Source organism: Mauremys mutica, unplaced genomic scaffold (assembly GCF_020497125.1).
Source record: "Mauremys mutica isolate MM-2020 ecotype Southern unplaced genomic scaffold, ASM2049712v1 001380F_np12_obj, whole genome shotgun sequence".
Lineage (NCBI taxonomy): Eukaryota > Metazoa > Chordata > Testudines > Geoemydidae > Mauremys > Mauremys mutica.
Genome location: NW_025423182.1, coordinates 36598 through 54251, shown reverse-complemented (window position 1 = coordinate 54251; position 17654 = coordinate 36598). Strand labels below are relative to the sequence as shown.

Sequence of the window (17654 nt, the reverse complement as noted above, 5' to 3'; positions counted from 1 at the left end):
GTATCCGCACTGGGGGGGGGGGGTTTGCTGACATAACTCTTTTATTAAAAAAAGTATATATATATCCCCCCCCCCGCCTCCCCAGCACAGATCAGTACCAAAACTATATGCAGAGCAGGCCTTAAAAACGTGTCTCCTCAACATCTTCCTGTATAAAATCCCTTGTTTCTCTACCTTGTGATTGTAGGAAGCTAGTTTTAGGACCTTGCTGAGTTTCTATTCTCAGATGGCTCTGGTCTGATTGTTCCAGCCTGTCTGGCCTGGGATGCGGCCCACATGCAAACAGGACTAATTCTTACCTGGTAATCCTGGGCCGCCTCCTCGATAGGAAGCACGGGGTGGTCTTTGTGGCTGCGGGACTCTCTGCACACCAGGCAGATCGGGGTTTGATCCACTTCACAGAAGAGTTGCAAAAGCGCCTCATGTTTTTCACACGCTCTCTCCCCCCTTGGCGCTGGGAATTTTTTGGCTATTTCAACGACATTCCTCAGCTCCCGGTTGGGCTGGAATTCTCCTTCCCGGAAGGGTTCTCTGCACTGAGGGCAGCGATACCGGGGGGAGGGGTCGGACTCCTGGCAGTACTGAGTGATGCAGGCTCGGCAGAAGTTGTGTCCACACTTGAGAATCACCGGGTCGTTAAAATAAGCCAGGCAAATGGAACAGATCACAGCCTCTTGCAGCTCTTGTATCCCCCGTTTTGCGGCCATGGCACACTACGGGAAGAGAAAAATAAGTTTCACTTTCACTTCGCTCAGCAATGTGTCTATCCCGGATTGAATCTGGTCTCCGCCCTTCCTGCAGCAGCTGCCTCCTTGCTGATCTGATGTGAATGTGTTCGCTGGGCCTGGGATCCTTCAGATCTGGAAAGGAGAAAATATAAGGAGATAGGAGAGAGAGAGAGAGAGAGAGAGAGAGAGAGAGATAAAATAATGACTATATTGAACTCCTACATCTGTACAGATTAAACTTGAAACAAATATTTCCCCCTGCTGTCCTAAACAGGATTAAGTCAAGCCACTGAAGAGATATAACCATTTTCCAAATAAAAGAGACGATCATAAAATCCCTCATTCCACGCCCACAAAAACTTTGTAGAGGCCAACAGTCTTGGCAGAATTATGCCCAAACTATGCCATTATGCGGTACTTTCCTTCAGCTATCAGTTAGAAATTATTTTTAATAAATTCAAAACAGGATCTGATGGGAATTAGAAATAGATCAGAGTCGCAATGTTAGTTTGATTGGGACTGGAACTTCGCCAACGTTCTGGTGCTCTCAGTCTAATCAGATCCATTTCTAATACAAATAATAACAGATGTGATTATTACTGTATGTTGCAACATTTAAAAACTTCCTTTGAGTTATCTAAATAATTAAATTAACAATCCAACAACTAACATAGTGAAGATCATGTAAATGGAGTGAGATTGGCAGCTAAAATAAGGAAAGAACAAGTTAGGAATTACTTAGGCCTGGTCTACACTAGAATTTACTGTTGTATAGCTTGTTACTCCAGGGTGTGAAAAATCCATATCCCTGAGAGATGTAGCTATACCGACCTAACCCCCAGACCCCATCTACACTGGCCACCATGCCTGTTCCACGCACCAGGCGATCCCCCGCTTGGAGCAATACCGAGCTGCTGGACCACATCAGCATTTGGGGAGAGGAGGCTGTCCGGTCCCAGCTGCGCTCCAGGAATTATGATGCCTACGGACGGATTTCATGATGCTGACAGAAAGGGGCCATGACGGGGACACTGCAGTGCAGGGTAAAAGTGAAGGAGCTGTCACCTTCATTAACATCCAGTGACTATCAGCTACTTCTCCCGCCTCTCACACAAACAGGCCTGGAACAGTTTATTTTGGGGGAGGGGGGCAGGGATTGTTAGGAAGTTGGGGAGCCTCCCCCATGCAAACCCTGAGCCTCTTCCGTTCAGTCAGACACATCTCCCTGTTCCCATGTGTCCCTGGAGTTCTTCAACCCACCCCCCTGTGGCCCTGGAGCCCCTGCCCCCACCCCATGTGACCCTGCACCCCCACTTCCATTCAGTCCCTGGCTCAGCGCTGTCACTGCACTAGTGACTAGTCACTGCTGAGGATGGTGCAGAGAGCTCACATCACATGGCGGCTCCATGCACCAAACACTCACACTTAGATACACTGGAATTGTTGGATCTGCTGGGTCTGTGGAGAGAGGGAAATGCAGTTCCAGCCCCGCTCCAGCTGTTAAACAGGGAAACTGTAACCTACCTGTTTAACAGGGTGAGATCCCTTGAGGAGATCTACTGGGTAGGGGAGAGGGGAATTTATGTCGGGGTCACTGTTGCAAAGTAGATGCACAATTAGCCCCTCCACACCCAGACGTGGCTGGAATTGGGGGTGGTCGTTTAGGGGACCCCACCGCCAGAGTCAGAGTCCAGGGAGGGTGAATTGTCAGGCCGGCTGCTTTGCAAAAGGCCACGTGCCCTGGGATAGGTCGGGGGAATCTGAATCACGGGAGGAGAAAGCAGGCTGGGTTTTCCCGCGGGCTCTGAAGCATTTTTGCAGCTGGTTAGTGCTAGTGTTAACCCTCCTCCAGGGAAACCCCAGTGGTGTTCGTTACAGAAAGGGGAAATTGGTTAGCTGACTAGCGAACTGATTTCAGCAGCGAAGGCGAAAAGAGCTGCCGGGATTCCAGCTGGAGATATTGACAAGCAAGTGGAGAGAAGATATAGTTGCTGTGCTCTTGACTCAGCCGAATGTAGAGATTTTGGTGAACAAAGACGGTCACTGAGCCTCAGGTGAACTGAACTCTTGAGTTTCTTCTCGCTGTGTTTCTGTGCGGACTGAGCGGCTGAGACTGAATTTTTCTTTATCTTCAGTTTTATATTAACAGAAATAATGTAGGTGGTTTATAAAGTATCCAGGTCATAGGCACCGACTTCCCCTCTGGTCGGTGGGTGCTCCACCCCCCCCCTCCGCCTCTGCCCCCACTCCACCACCTTCACCAAGTCCCCATCCTGCCTCTTCCCACCCCTGCTCTGCCCCGCTCCCATTCTGCCTTTTACCTCAAGCCCCCGGCCCTGCCCTGCCTCCTCCCCTGAGCGCACCACGTCCCTGCTGCTCCCTTTCCCTGCCGGGGAATCCTGAAGTTTTTGAACACAGCAAAACAGCTATTTTGCGGTGGGCCGAGGCGCTGGGAAGGAGGGGGAGCAGTTGGTCAGCGGTGCCGCCAGTGTACAGGATGCGCTGGAGGGAGGGGAGAGATTGGCTGCTGGTGGGTGCTGAGCACCCGCTAATTTTTCCCCGTAGTTGGCACCTAGGAGCCAGGTTACGTTGTAGAAATTAAGTTATTATTTTTATTTTTGTGTTTTCTATCATTATCAGGCTTTATAAAGTTGATACTGTTAGGGATAAATAAGTAAGGAATGTTAGTACTGTTTAATATGTTCAATTAGTTGTTTTAATAATGTATTTCTGAGGTAATGTTAAGTGAATCACTGGCTTTAATAGACTCTAATATGGAGTCTATGAACTATGACCCCTGGACTCCATCTCTGTAAGTGAACTTGTTTACAGCTTAGACACTGGAGTCGTCTGGCTCAAACCGGACAGAACCAGCTTTTCCCGCCAGAGCCAGCCCCCAACATTCCGTCCCCTCAGAACGTTTCCCGCCAAAAAGGCTGGATAAGAGCTTGCCCAGCGCCTGCGCGGGGCCGCCCATTCCAGCCCTCACAAAGGTCATAGAATCATAGAATCATAGAATTCAAGATCAGAAGGGACCATTATGATCATCTAGTCTGACCTCCTGCAAGATGCAGGCCACATAAGCCGATCCACCCACTCCTGAACTAATTCTCTCCCTTGACTCTGCTGTTGAATGCTCCAAATCATGATTTAGAGACTTCAAGTAGCAGATAATCCACCAGCAAGCGACCCCTGCCCCATGCTTCGGAGGAAGGCAAAAAACCTCCAGGGCCACTGCCAATCTACCCTGGAGGAAAATTCCTTCCCGACCCCAAATATAGCGATCAGCTGAACCCCGAGCATGCGGGCAAGACTCTCCAGCCAGACCCTCTGGAAAAGGCTAACAATATCCCAACATTGACCCTTTGTACTAATTACCACGTTATTGACCTATTGACTAAACCCGTTATCCTATCATACCATCCCCTCCATAAACTTATCCAGCTTAATCTTAAAGTCATGGAGGTCCTTCGCCCCCACTGTTTCCCTCGGTAGGCTGTTCCAGAATTGCACTCCTCTGATGGTTAGAAACCTTCGTCTAATTTCAAGCCTAAATTTCCTAACTGACAATTTATATCCGTTTGTCCTCGTGTCCACATTAGCACTGAGCTGAAATAATTCCTCTCCTTCCCTGGTATTTATCCCTCTGATATATTTAAAGAGTGCAATCATATCTCCTCTTGTCTTTCTTTTGGTTAAGGAAAACAAACCGAGCTCCTCAAGTCTCCTTTCATACGACAGGCCTTCCATTCCTCGGATCATTCTAGTGGCCCTTCTTTGTACCCGTTCCAGCTTGAATTCATCCTTCTTAAACATGGGAGACCAAAACTGCACACAATACTCCAAATGAGGTCTCACCAATGCCTTATATAACGGGACTAGCACCTCCTTATCTCTACTAGAAATACCTCGCCTAATGCATCCCAAGACCGCATTAGCTTTTTTAACGGCCACATCACATTGCCTACTCATAGTCATCCTACGATCAACCAGGACTCCTAGGTCCTTCTCCTCCTCCGTTACTTCCAACTGGTGCGTCCCCAGCTTATAACTAAAATTCTTGTTAGTCATCCCTAAATGCATAACCTCACACTTCTCATTATTGAATTTCATCCTGTTACTAATACTCCAGTTTACAAGGTCATCCAAATCTCCCTGGAGGATATCCCGATCCTTTTCCGAATTGGCAATACCTCCCAACTTGGTGTCATCCACAAACTTTATCAGCCCACTCCTACTTTTGGTTCCGAGGTCAGCGATAAATAGATTAAATAAAATCGGACCCAAAACCGAACCTTGAGGAACTCCACGGGTAACCCCCCTCCAACCCGACAGATCACCCTTCAATACGACCCTCTGCAGTCTCCCCTTTAACCAGCTCCTTATCCACCTCTGGATTTTCATTTCGATCCCCATCTTTTCCAATTTAACCAGTAATTCCTCATGCGGTACCGTATCAAATGCCTTACTGAAATCAAGATATATTAGATCCACCGCATTTCCCTTGTCTAAAAAATCTGTTACTTTCTCAAAGAAGGAGATGAGGTTGGTTTGACACGATCTACCTTTCGTATAACCATGCTGTAATTTGTCCCAGTTGCCATCGGCCTCAAGGTCCGTAACCACTCTCTCCTTTATAATTTTTTCCATGACTTTGCATACTACAGATGTTAAACTAACAGGCCTGTAGTTACCCGGGTCACATTTTTTCCCCTTTTTGAATATAGGAACTACATTAGCTAATCTCCAGTCGAATGGTACAACCCCCGAGTTTAGAGATTTATTAAAAATCATCGCTAACGGGCTTGCAATTTCACTCGCCAATTCCCTTAATATTCTAGGATGAAGATTATCCGGGCCCCCCAATTTACTTCCGTTAAGCTGTTCAAGTTTGGCTTCTACCTCAGATACTGTAATGTCTACCCCCATATCTTCATTCCCATCAGTCCCTCTACCACTATTCCTTAGCCCTTCATTAGCCTCATTAAAGACCGAGGCAAAATATTCGTTTAGATATTGTGCCATGCCAAGATTATCCCTAATCTCCACTCCATCTAAAGTTTTAAGCGGTCCCACTTCTTCCTTCTTGGTTTTCTTCCTATTTATATGGCTAAAAAACCTTTTGCTATTGGTTTTAATCCCCTTCACTAGGTCCATCTCCACCACCCTGCTCTTTGCCTTTCTCACTGCTTCCCTACACCCTCTGACCTCAATAAGGGAGGTTTCTTTGCTGATCCCTCCCATTTTCCAGTACTTGTACACTTTCTGTTTTTTCTTAATCACCCCTCTGAGACGCTTGCTCATCCAGCTCGGTCTAAAACTGCTACCTACGAACCGTTTTCCCTTTCTCGGGATACAGGCCTCTGACAGCTCCTGCAACTTCAACCTGAAGTAACCCCAGGCGTCTTCCGCCTTTAGATCCCTAAATATGTTAGTCCAGTCCACTTCCCTAACTAGTCGCCTTAATTTAGTAAAGTTAGCCCTTTTGAAATCGTAAACCTTAGTCTCAGATGCAATTTTGTTTATCCTTCCATTTATTTTGAACCGAATTAGCTCATGATCACTCGAGCCAAGGTTGTCCCCTACAACTATTTCCTCAACAAGGTCCTCGTTACTCACCAAAATCAGATCTAAAATGGCATCCCCCCTCGTCGATTCATCAACTACTTGATGAAGGAATTCATCAGCTATCACGTCTAGGAAAAGCTGAGCCCTATTATTATTACTAGCATTTGTTCCCAATCTATATCCGGGAAGTTAAAGTCTCCCATGATCACACAGTTCCTATTAGTATTTACCTCCTTAAAAACATTAAACAGCTCTCTATCCATATCCAGGCTAGATCCAGGCGGTCTATAGCACACCCCAATCACTATCCCAGAGGACGCTCTAGTAGTTTTCTTCCCCAATGTCACCATTCCCCAAACAGACTCCGTATTATCCATTGCATTGTTAGTTATTTTGTTACATTTCACCTCATTATTGACATACAATGCTACTCCCCCACCTTTACCTTTGTTTCGGTCTTTCCTAAACAGCACATACCCTCTAGTGAGTCATTTGTGCTGACAGCCGCAGAGGGCACCAGAGACCTTCCTTTTCCAGCACCACCGGCAGGGTGCACCTTGGGCCTCATCTTAGTGAAATCCAGGCTTTTCCCATTCTCCAATTTCCACCAGAATCAACAGGGAGATTTCCTGGGATTTGGGAATGGATCGGAGGTGGCTTTCAAAAGCTGTTGTGTTGCAGACAGAGACTGAAAGGCCATCTGGTTGGTCCCCTCCCAGAGCCAGGGATAGAACCCAGGAGTCCTGGCTCCCAGCCCCCCCTCACTCTATCCAGATAACAGGGAGGGCTGCCCCTTGAAGGCGAGCCAGCCTGCCCTGTTCTCATGTACTTTATCATCCTAACATCTCAAGCTAGTAAACACACCAAAATGTGGCCTACTGAAAACAGCTATGTAATTAGAACAAAGTCATGGGCATGAAGTAAAAGCATAAAAATGATGCATTAGAGGCCCAGTTTAATAATCTACTTCTAGCAGAGACCACTACAGGGAGAGAGAGCTCAGTGGTTTGAGCATTGGCCTGCTAAACCCAGAGGTGAGTTCAATCCTTGAGAGGGCCACTTAGGGATCTGGGGTAAAAATCTGTCTGGGGATTGGTCCTGCTTTGAGCAGGGGGTTGGACTAGATACCTCCTGAGGTCCCTTCCAACCCTGATATTCTATGATTTAAGGAAAGTGGCTCTGAAAAAATGAAGCATATGCCAAAACTCGAGCATGCTCTGGGCTTTTGCAGGTCACAAAACTATCCCTCTTGCAGGTGTATTATCTGCGCACACGCTCAGCTTTAAGATGCTAAACAGAGCTATGAGTCCACTAGAAATAGTCACGCTCTCCTCGCAAATATCATAAATATTGTCTGATACTGGAAAGGAGAGTAAAAGGCATTCACTCGGGTTTACGCAAGTTCTCTGGGTTGTCACCTCTTACTTTGATGAATACTGCACACAGAGAACAGTAAACATAAGGAATCAAGCGACACGGACAGCAAAACACACATGACAAGACGAAGGGAAGGAAAACATCAAGTGGTTGGTGATGGGTATTTTAAATGAGTGTTTAGGACCCACGCTGTGTAAATACAACAGAGCCCTGTAGAAAGAAACAGGCTAGTTTCAGAGAGAGAGAGAGAGAGAGAGAGAGAAAGGAAGAGGAAGAAGCAGCAGCCCTGGAGCACTTGACACTGGGCTTTGGAGTTTGCAGACAGATCCCTGCTTCAAAGAGCTTGCAGATAAGGCCTTCCTCCTCCAAGTATCAGGGGGTAGCTGGCAGGGCCGGCTTTATGCCCCGCGGGGCCCGATTCCAATACCCGGCAGCAGTCCGGGCCTTCAGCGGCACTTCGCGGCAGGGGGTTCACTCCGGGTCTTGTGCAGCATTGGACACCCCCCGCCGCTGAAATACTGCCGAAGACCCCCAGAGCAGACCCCCCACCTCTGAAATGCCACTGAAGACCCCCAGAGTGGGGCCCTCTTAGGCGCGGGGCCCGATACCGGGGAATCGGTTGAATCGGCTTAAAGCCGGCCCTGGTAGCTGGGTCAGTCTGCATCCAACAACAACAAAACACCTAAGCACCACAACTAGTGCTTGGTACCTCGGAGTCAATGGGAGCCCTCGGAAGAGCTGGAACTACACCAGATCGCAAAGATGTGGCCGTAATGGTTTCCAATACCTCTCCCCAAACAAATTCTAAAACTTCGTGGCCATCACTTGTCTGGAACCCAACTCTAATTGAAAGGCCGAACAAATAAACAGCACCCGCGCTAAAGTTCCTCCACTTGTAACAATTTCCCATGTATTCATTAGTAACGCCAGATCTTTTTTTAAAAAATCATGAGGATCACAGTTTTCAGCATCTGCAACACACCACAAGATTTCTGTTGTTCAAAGAATGCTTTTCTCTCTTACCTTAAGCCAGGAACACGTCCTGTGGAAACCGGGTTTGAGATGTAACTGTCTCAATGTCAGGAGCTAGGCCTCGCCACGCGATCCCACAAAGGCCAGTGCACGGGAGCCCTCCACAGGCAGAGCTGTTGGCGGGATCAGGATCTAGGACAGAGTCAATAGCGTGAAAGCAGCTTCTTAAAGTGACACCAAGCAAAATACAATCACAGGTTTCTGCTAACCGTGGCTTGCTGAGCTTTATCCATCAGATCACTCCCACGTAGCCACATCCCCCCCATGCCCCAAAACGCCAGCAACTCTCACCCCCTGCAAAGCCTGCGCCCCCCGCAGCCTGCTCTTGTCTGGCCTAGCCTGGGGCTGGGACACCCCCAAACTCCCCAACCCCCCTCACCTTCTCCCTATTTCTCCCATCACTTCTTCTTCCACCTCTGCTCCAGGGTCCATGTCAGTGGCACCTAATCAGTGGGCCCAGCCTGCATTCCCTCTTCGTCCCATCGCCCCCCCCGCCCCATCATGTTCTACTGCAGGGGGCTCAAATTCCACCCGTAGCCCGCGAGCCTCCCCAATGTGGCCTGTGGGACTCCAGCTGTTTTGGGGCCAAGTGGCCCCCCCGCTGCCCCCCCCAGTGCTCTCCCCCGCCCCCGGGGGCCCCAGCTCCATGCGTCTGCTGGCCCCTCCCTGAGGCCCCAGGATGAGGCACCCCAAGTGCCCCTGCACCCAGTGGGAAGCTGCAGGGCTGTGCCTGGGGGCAGCAGCACATGGAGGCCCCCTGCCCCGCCTTGGAGCCCCAGGTAAGCGCTGCCCCCCAACCCCCTCCCAGAGCCTGCACCCCCACCCCACATACCCCCTCCCACCCCCCAACCCCCTCCCAGAGCCTGCACCCCCACCCCACATACCCCCTCCCACCCCCCAACCCCCTCCCAGAGCCTGCACCCCCATCCCTTCCCCACATACCCCCTCCCACCCCCACACTCCCTCCCAGAGCCTGCACCCCCACCCCACATACCCGCTCCCACCCCCAACCCCCTCCCAGAGCCTGCACCCCCATCCCTTCCCCACATACCCCCTCCCACCCCCACACTCCCTCCCAGAGCCTGCACCCCCACCCCACATACCCGCTCACGATTTGCTTCCTCCTGGCTAATATGACAAATTGACCTATTGGATGAGTGAGGCGCGCACTTTCACTTTTTTGAGTGTGAATATGTGAAAAGGGGAGGTAAGGTTTGTGGGTACAGCGCACTCCCCTGACCCCAAGGTGGTAACCAGAGTGGCCCCATTCATTTTTTCCACTGGCTTCCTCCATGATTATTTCCAATGACTTGGCTGCCTACACACCTGTCACTGGTCCGGGGATGGTTGTGCCCCTGTCACTGGTCCAGGAATGGTTGCAAATCTGGAGAGATGGGGTTTGTGGTCGAAAACGCTCATGATTTGCTTCCTCCTGGCTAATGTGCCAAATTGACCTATTGGATGATTGAGGCACGCGCTTCCTGTCATTTGTGTGTGAATACGTGAAAAGGGGAGGAAAGGTTTGTGGGTACAGAGCACGCCCCAGACCCCAAGGTGATAACCAGAGTGGCCCCATTCATTTTTTCCACTGGCTTCCTCCTTGATTATTTCCAGTGACTTGGCTGCCTATGCACCTGTCACTGGTCCAGGGATGGTTGTGCACCTGTCACTGGTCCAGGGATGGTTGCAAATCTGGAGGGATGGGGTTTGTCGTCGAAAACGCTCACGATCTGCTTCCTCCTGGCTAACGTGCCAAATTGACCTATTACAGGGGTCTGGGGGGTTCTGCGTTTTCATTTAATTTTAAATGAAGCTTCTTAAGCATTTAAAAACCTTATTTTCTTCATATACAACAATAGTTTAGTTATATATTATAGCCATAAAAAGAGACCTTCTAAAAATATTAAAATGTATTACTGGCATGCGAAACCTTGAATCAGAGAGACTAAATGAAGACTCGGCACAGCTCTTCTGAAAGGTTGCCGAACCCTGATCTATTGGATGCTTGAGGCATGCTCTTTCACTTTTTTGTGTGTGAATATATGAAAAGGGAGGTAAGGTTTGGGGGTACAGAGCACTCCCCTGACCCCAAGGTAATAACCAGAGTGGCCCCATTCATTTTTTTCAATGGCTTCCTCCTTGATTATTTCCAATGACTTGGCTGCCTACGCACCTGTCACTGGTCCGGGGATGGTTGTGCATGTGTCACTGGTCCAGGGTTGGTTGTGCCCCTGTCACTGGTCCAGGGTTGGCTGTGCACCTGTCACTGGTCCAAGGATGGTTGCAAATCTGGAGGGATGGGGTTTGTGGTCGAAAACGCTCACGATTTGCTTCCTCCTGGCTAATGTGCCAAATTGACCTATTGGATGATTGAGGTGCGCACTTCCACTCATTTGTATGTGAATACGTGAAAAGGGGAGGTAAGGTTTGTGGGTACAGAGCACACAGGGGGAATAGCAGGGGTGGGGAGGCCACACATGATGGCAGCCCCCCACCCCGGTGTGACGAGCTGGGAATGTTCTTAATGTTTTCTCTGAATACTCTGTTTGTGCCTCAGTGTCTCCTATGCAGTTCTAAAGTATCTAGGTGGTGGATCAGGGTATGTGATTGCTACAGAGCAAAGGGCCAGTGCATCTAAATGCCTGGCACTCTGTCTCCTAGCAACTGATGGCCTGGGTCCTCCTCTGCAAAGGTGCCAGCTGAAGGTGTTGGAGACAAAGAGGTCAGGTGACCTCCTGGCCCAGGAAAAGAACTGAGCAGAGAGGAGGGGCTGGAGGGGGTTTGGGAGTCTGGAGCTGGCTGGGGATGAGGAGGGAAGTGCAGATGGGGGTCTGGCTCACTGCTCCCAGAATGGACCCGGCTGTGGGGTCTTGTTCGCAGTACCTACAAGCTCTGTTTTAGACCGTGTTCCTGTCACCGAATAAACCTCTGTTTTACTGGCTGGCTGAGAGTCATGTCTGACTGCGAAGTGGGGGGGCAGGACCCTGTGGCTTCCCCTGGACTCCGCTGGGGTGGGATCGCTGTGGGAAGCACATGGAGGGGCAGAGGATGCTGAATGCACTAAGGAGAGACCCAGGAGATGAAGATGTGTGAGCTTCTTGCCCTGAAAAAGTCTGCTCCAAGGGAGAGGAGGCTCCCCAAAGTCCTGACTGGCTTGGTGGGGAGCAGTTCCAGAGCATCGCCCAGGGACTCTGTGCCACCCGATACCCACTACAGGGGAGGCGAGTGGGCTTTCTGGACCTGAGAGAGTCCCTAGGAGCATGTGCAGTGACTGTTTTGCAGAGTGAGTGTGCTGCGGGGGGAGAGGAGGGATCCCTCCCCTGGAGCTTGCTGCTGCTGATAATGGGGTGTGGGGGGGGAGTCCTCTCTGGTCCTAGCCCTGGGGCAGCCTGTCTGCATCCCAAGTTACTTATCCCCAGCCCTGCCCCACCCCAGAGCCTGCACCCCCAGCACCCCAACTCTGAGCACCCTCCTGCACTGTGAACCCCTCATCCCCAGCCCCACCCAGAGCCCTCACCTGAGGGGAAAAATGTGCAACTTAAATGTGGTGGTCAGTTTGGAGTATCATTGTGTTTAGCACAATACTTGATTATTTTACACCCCTTTAAAGTATATAACTAGTTGTATACAGGTGTTACAAAGTGGGAATGTTCTTAATGTTTTCTCTGAATACTGTGTGGGTGCCTCAGTTTCCCCTATGCATTTCTCAAGGATCTAGATGGTGGGATAAGGGGGTGTGATTGTTGTAGAGCCCTAGAGGGCCAGTGTGATGCTGTCTGCAGAGAATGGCCAAAACCCTGTCTCCGGGCACCTGATGGCCTGGGCCACTCTCCTGCAAGCTGCCAATTGAAGGTGTTGGAGAACAAAGAGATCAGGTGGCCTCCTAATGCCTGGAAAAGAGAGAGAGGCCAGAGGAGGGAGTGTCAGTGCCTGTGCGGACTTCTGGGAAGTGCATGGTGTGGAAGGGGATGCTGTGATGCTTTGGAACTACTCCATACAAAGCCAGTCAGGACTCTGGGGGAGCCTCCTCTCTCTGAGCGTACTGTCTCCAGGACAAGAAGCTTACACCTTGCTGGGTCTGACCTCGGAGCATTCAGCCCTTTCCACACCGTGCACTTTCTGCAGCGAGTGTGCCCAGGCAGGTCGTGGGGCAACCAGAGGTCCCTGCACCCCAACTCTGCAGTCAGACGTGACTCTCAGCCAGCCGGTAAAATAGAAGGTTTGTTAGACAACAGGAACACAGATTAAACAGAGCTTGTAGGTACAGAAAGTGACCCCTCAGTCAGGTCCATCTTGGAGGGTGGGGAGCCTAGACCCAAGTTCTGGGCCTCTCCCCATTTCCCCAGCCAGCTCCAAACTGACACTCCCTCCTCTGGCCTTTGTATCTCTTCTGGACAAGGAGGCCACCTGATCTCTTTGCCCCCAACACCTTCAGTTGGCACCTTGCAGGGGAAACTGAGGCATCCACACAGTATTCAGAGAAAACATTAAGAACATTCCCAATTTGGCACAACAGGTGTAACAAAATTTAATACCGTATATTGAAGCAGGCAAGTGCTGCTTCTCACTTTCCACTTTTAAATGACCCTTGTAATCTTGTGGTTCTGATGCGTTGTAGCTTCATTTTATATTGGCTTACAGGACGAGAGCGGGGGGATGGACCACCATTTTGGGCACCACCAAAAATTATACAAACCTGCCGCCTATGGGATTAGAGTCATTATCGACTTTACAATGGTGCCGTGGCACCAGGGCCACCCTGCATCTCACTGCAGACACAGTGCTCAGAATTAAGCAATGTTCTCAAGGCTATTGTACTCAGTACTAGTTTTCAGTTGCCAGCTACATGCTTCAGCCAGGCCACTTTCTCACTAGGCTATATCCTGAATATTGTGACTGGGAATGAGGCGGGGGCAGGGAGTGTAGCGGATGCAAATTCGAGGTGAATATTATCTTGTCAATACTGTCCTGGGTTTATGATGCTTTATGCCATGGACTGAAGCAAAGTGGCTGGTGAATAACCAGGAATCTGGTTAATAATTATCTAAATTCAGCTTTCTTCTTTCTCTCTCTGTGAATTATCACTAATTCAAAATAGTGTGCAAGTTGACTGGATAATGGTAATAGAATAATCTCTTGTTAAAACATTGTAAACCATACTACCTGGTTTTTATATTAAAGACCTACTATACATAATACAATAAATCTGACAAACAAAACCTAGGAAAATTTTATTCTTTCTGCGTCTTATTTACAGTTTTACAGTAATCTCTTGCTTCAGAATGCCTCAAGGGTCACCCATACAGTTTGCAATAGGAATCAACATGTGGCTTGGCAGCTGACTCTTTACTGATTCCTGAACAGCTGGTAACTCAATATTAATCTGACATAGATACTATATGCAGAAGCACAACTCTGTATATATGGGGAGGGGGTGATTATTGACCTTTCTGCATATGTAATAATAGTTTTTGGTGTTTGTAAGACAAGGCATAATAATGAACTTTGTAAAAGTTCCTGTTTGGTGTGAGAGATGTTACTTATACCTAAATTCACTCCCCTTCCCCACACCCAGCCCTATGCATGCTGGCTAGGGAATATCACTACTGTAGTGTCAGCTTTTAAGAGAGCTTCACATGCAGAGCCGTCAGTAGGGATTTTTGGCACATAAGGCAAGGAACAGAGGCAGCATGTCCGGCTCTTCCCTATTAGAGGGAAGGATCCACCAACGAATTTCTGCAAAAGAGCCGTATGCGCTGCCCCTCTCCATTGAAGACGACCAGCAGCACTTCGGCAACGAGTACCACAGTCCCTCTCAGAGGGAAGGACTTGCTGCCGAATTGCCGCTGAAGGAGAGACTTTCTGAGCCCCTCACTTTCCGTGCCCGAGGCAAATGCCTCACTCGCCTTGCCCTCGTTACGGCAATGTTCACATGCACCACTTCTAGTATTACGGTAAGTTAAAACAAGCTACAGTACATTGGGACATTAATGCTCTATTACAGTGTTTGCAGTAGCATATTAAAAGCTATAACACTGAACAGACTAGTTAGGGCCGGCTTTAGGAAGTTTGGGGCCCACCCAATTCAAACATTTTCGGCGGGGCCCCAGCAGGTATGACTTTAAAAAAAAGGAAAAAAAGGTGGGGGAAAAAAAGCCTTTCCTTTCTTAGCAACCGGTTCCCTATGAAAAGTTCTGATTTAAGGGATGTGCCAGAATATGTATTTCTGGTACCAATAGGGTTACTATATTTCCAGATTTAAAAAATCCTCCCGGACAGCAATTTAAAAACCAAAAAGTCTGACATGTCCGGGAAAATATGGCTGTATGTTAACACTACCTACAGTTCTTTTTTAAAAAGATGGGACTGAACTAGAAATGAACTCCGCTTCACATGTGTGGGTCCCCGCCACTCCCTGGGAGTGTGCTAGGGTGACCAGATGTCCCGATTTTATAGAGACAGTCCCAATCTGGGGGTCTTTTTCTTATATAGGATCCTATTAACCTCCACCCCATCCTGATTTTTCACACTTGCTGTCTGGTCACCCTAGGGTGTGCACATGTGTGTGGGTACCAGCTGCTCTCTTCTCCCATCATTGAAGCAGGTGTGCAGGGTTACTGCCCAGGGAATTGCAGGGCACCAGTGGACATGGGGCTGGCTGCAGTCAGGGCAAGGGGTGCAGCAATGTCTGGAGACAGGGGTGTGTGGGGTGGGGTGGGGTGGGCTGTCTGGCTTCAAGCAGGGCCCTAGGGGGGTGTGGCATAGATTGGCAGTGCTGAAGACAGAGGAGTGCAGGAATGGCTGGCTTCAGGCAGGGCGGGTGCAGCAGGGGTTGGCTGGAGACAGGGCAGGGGGTGCAGGTACAGGGGGTACAGACCACCCGGTATGGTAAGTGCTCCCTCCTCCTCCTCCCTCCCCCACCAGAGGAGCAGCAGCCACCTGGGGCTCTCCTGCTTCCACAGCCCTGGCCATGTACACAGCTGCCGGAGCCCTGGGGAAGCGGCGGGGCTCCAGTGGCTATTTAAAGGGCTGGGGCGATAGAAGCAACGGGAGCCACAGACTTTTTAAGTAGCCCACAGATACCAACAGCCCTACTCCATGGCTCCAGCAGTGTGGCAGTGGTGGCAATTTAAAGGGCCCCCAGGCCCTTTAAATTGTCCCCTGGAGAAGCCGGGCCACCCCGGTACAGTGCACTGACTCTTGCCAATACACCGAACCGGGGCTTGGGCGCAGGACCCTCTTAGGGGCAGGGCCCGATTCAGGGGAATTGGTTGAATTATCCTAAAGCCGGCCCTGCCAGTATATCCAGGACATTAGTAGCACACTTTTCCCCCACCAATACCTAGTAGTTGCACTGTCATCTCCCATAGCTACTTAGGTTGCAGCTTTATTGTTAAACCTAAATTGGGAAGAAAGACGACTGATTCAGAACTTCTTTAATGGTTACTTTATCGCTAAAGGGTGTAGTGGGGTGTAGACTTGGAGAGAGGAAGGTTTCTATGATGTAGGCAAGATCAAGTATTTTATCCAAAACCAGAATACGAATGACGCTGGTCTTCTTGGTGTCTGACCTTGAGCTATTGTCAAAAGTTTGAGGGTGACTCGTCTCCTTCCTCATATTTTGGTTGAGGATTCCATTGATAAAGGGATTGGCCTCAAATACCTGGTTGTAGGACTCTGCCACGGTGTAGTTTTCATCTTGGGTTGCCTGGTCCTAATTATAGTAAAGCATGTACTTTAGTCTTTGTAATTATCTGTTATAACAATGTGGAACTAGCTGTTTTACGGGATGTCTCGATTTCATTCCTGTAGTAACATAACTGGTGATAGGAAAGCAGGGAGAGAGAGAGGTGTGTGCTCTGCAAGGCTGCTGGCCACGGGGCCAATGGGTGTGGGTGGGCTGGGTAGGATCACGGGAGTCACGTCTCAGGGATCTGCCCCACTACCCAGCACTGCTCCAGCTCTGAGCTGTCTCCACTGCCTGGGACCTGTGGGGCCCCACCTGCCTCCCTGGGGGAAGAGCCACCTGGGACTGGTGCAGAGGCTGGGCCAGTCTCAGCCACTCACAGGGAACAGTCGGGGATGGGGGAGGCTCAGCTGGGTCCTGAGAGAGCCTGGCCCGGGTAGGCTCTGCTCCTGCTCCAGCCTGGCTGCTTCCACCATTCCCAAGAGGCCAGAGTTATCCTGCCCTAGGACCAGTTCTGGCTGCGCTGCCATCTCAGCCTCGCAGCCACAGTCACCTCCCATCAGGGCCGGCTACTGTGGCTGGGGGTTAGGGTGTGGGAGAGTAGGTCTCTAGGGGGTCTGGGTAGGTGCTGGGCACTGGGGGGGTGGGGAGATATATGTGTTGGGGGGCTGTCAGTGGGGGAGATCTTGTGTGTGTGGGCGCTGGGAAGTGTGGGGGGTCTGTGCGGGTCACTGCAGTTGTGGTGGTGGGGGGCACTGGACAGTGAGGGGATCTGTAGGGGGCTCTGGGTGGGAAGGTGTGGGGCACTGTGCAGTTGTGGGAGGGCTGTGGGGGGTCTTCAGCTGGGGGGCACTGGTCAGTGAGAGGATCTGTGGGGGGTTCTGAGTGGGTGGGGGAGTGATCTGGGAGTGCACTGGGCAGGGGGGTTTGTGGGGGTCTCTGGATGGTGCAGCACTGGGCGAAGAGAGTCAGAGGGGTGCAGGGCAGGGGATTTGTGGGGGTCTCTGGGTGGTGTGGCACTGGGCATAGGGAGTCGGAGGGGTGCTGGACAGGGGGTTTGTGGGGGTCTCTGGGTGGTGTGGCACTGGGCGAAGGGAGACGGAGGGGTACAGGGCAGGGGGTTTGTGGGGGTCTCTGGGTGGTGTGGCACTGCGCATAGGGAGTCGGAGGGGTGCTGGGCAGGGGTTGGTGGGGGTCTCTGGGTGGTGTGGCACTGCGCGTAGGGAGCCGGAGGGGTGCTGGGCAGGGGGTTTGTGGGGGTC

General features: G+C 50.4%; 1 long non-coding RNA gene across 1 annotated transcript; it reads right to left on the bottom strand.

Annotated features, from left to right (window-relative positions):
- Positions 1 to 298: 298 nt before the first annotated feature.
- LOC123358078 lies at positions 299 to 9266 on the bottom strand. The gene is made up of 3 exons (XR_006575639.1): positions 9085 to 9266; positions 8697 to 8837; positions 299 to 860 (listed from the first exon to the last, which is right to left on the bottom strand). It is a non-coding gene; the product is annotated as an uncharacterized LOC123358078 (long non-coding RNA).
- Positions 9267 to 17654: the final 8388 nt, after the last annotated feature.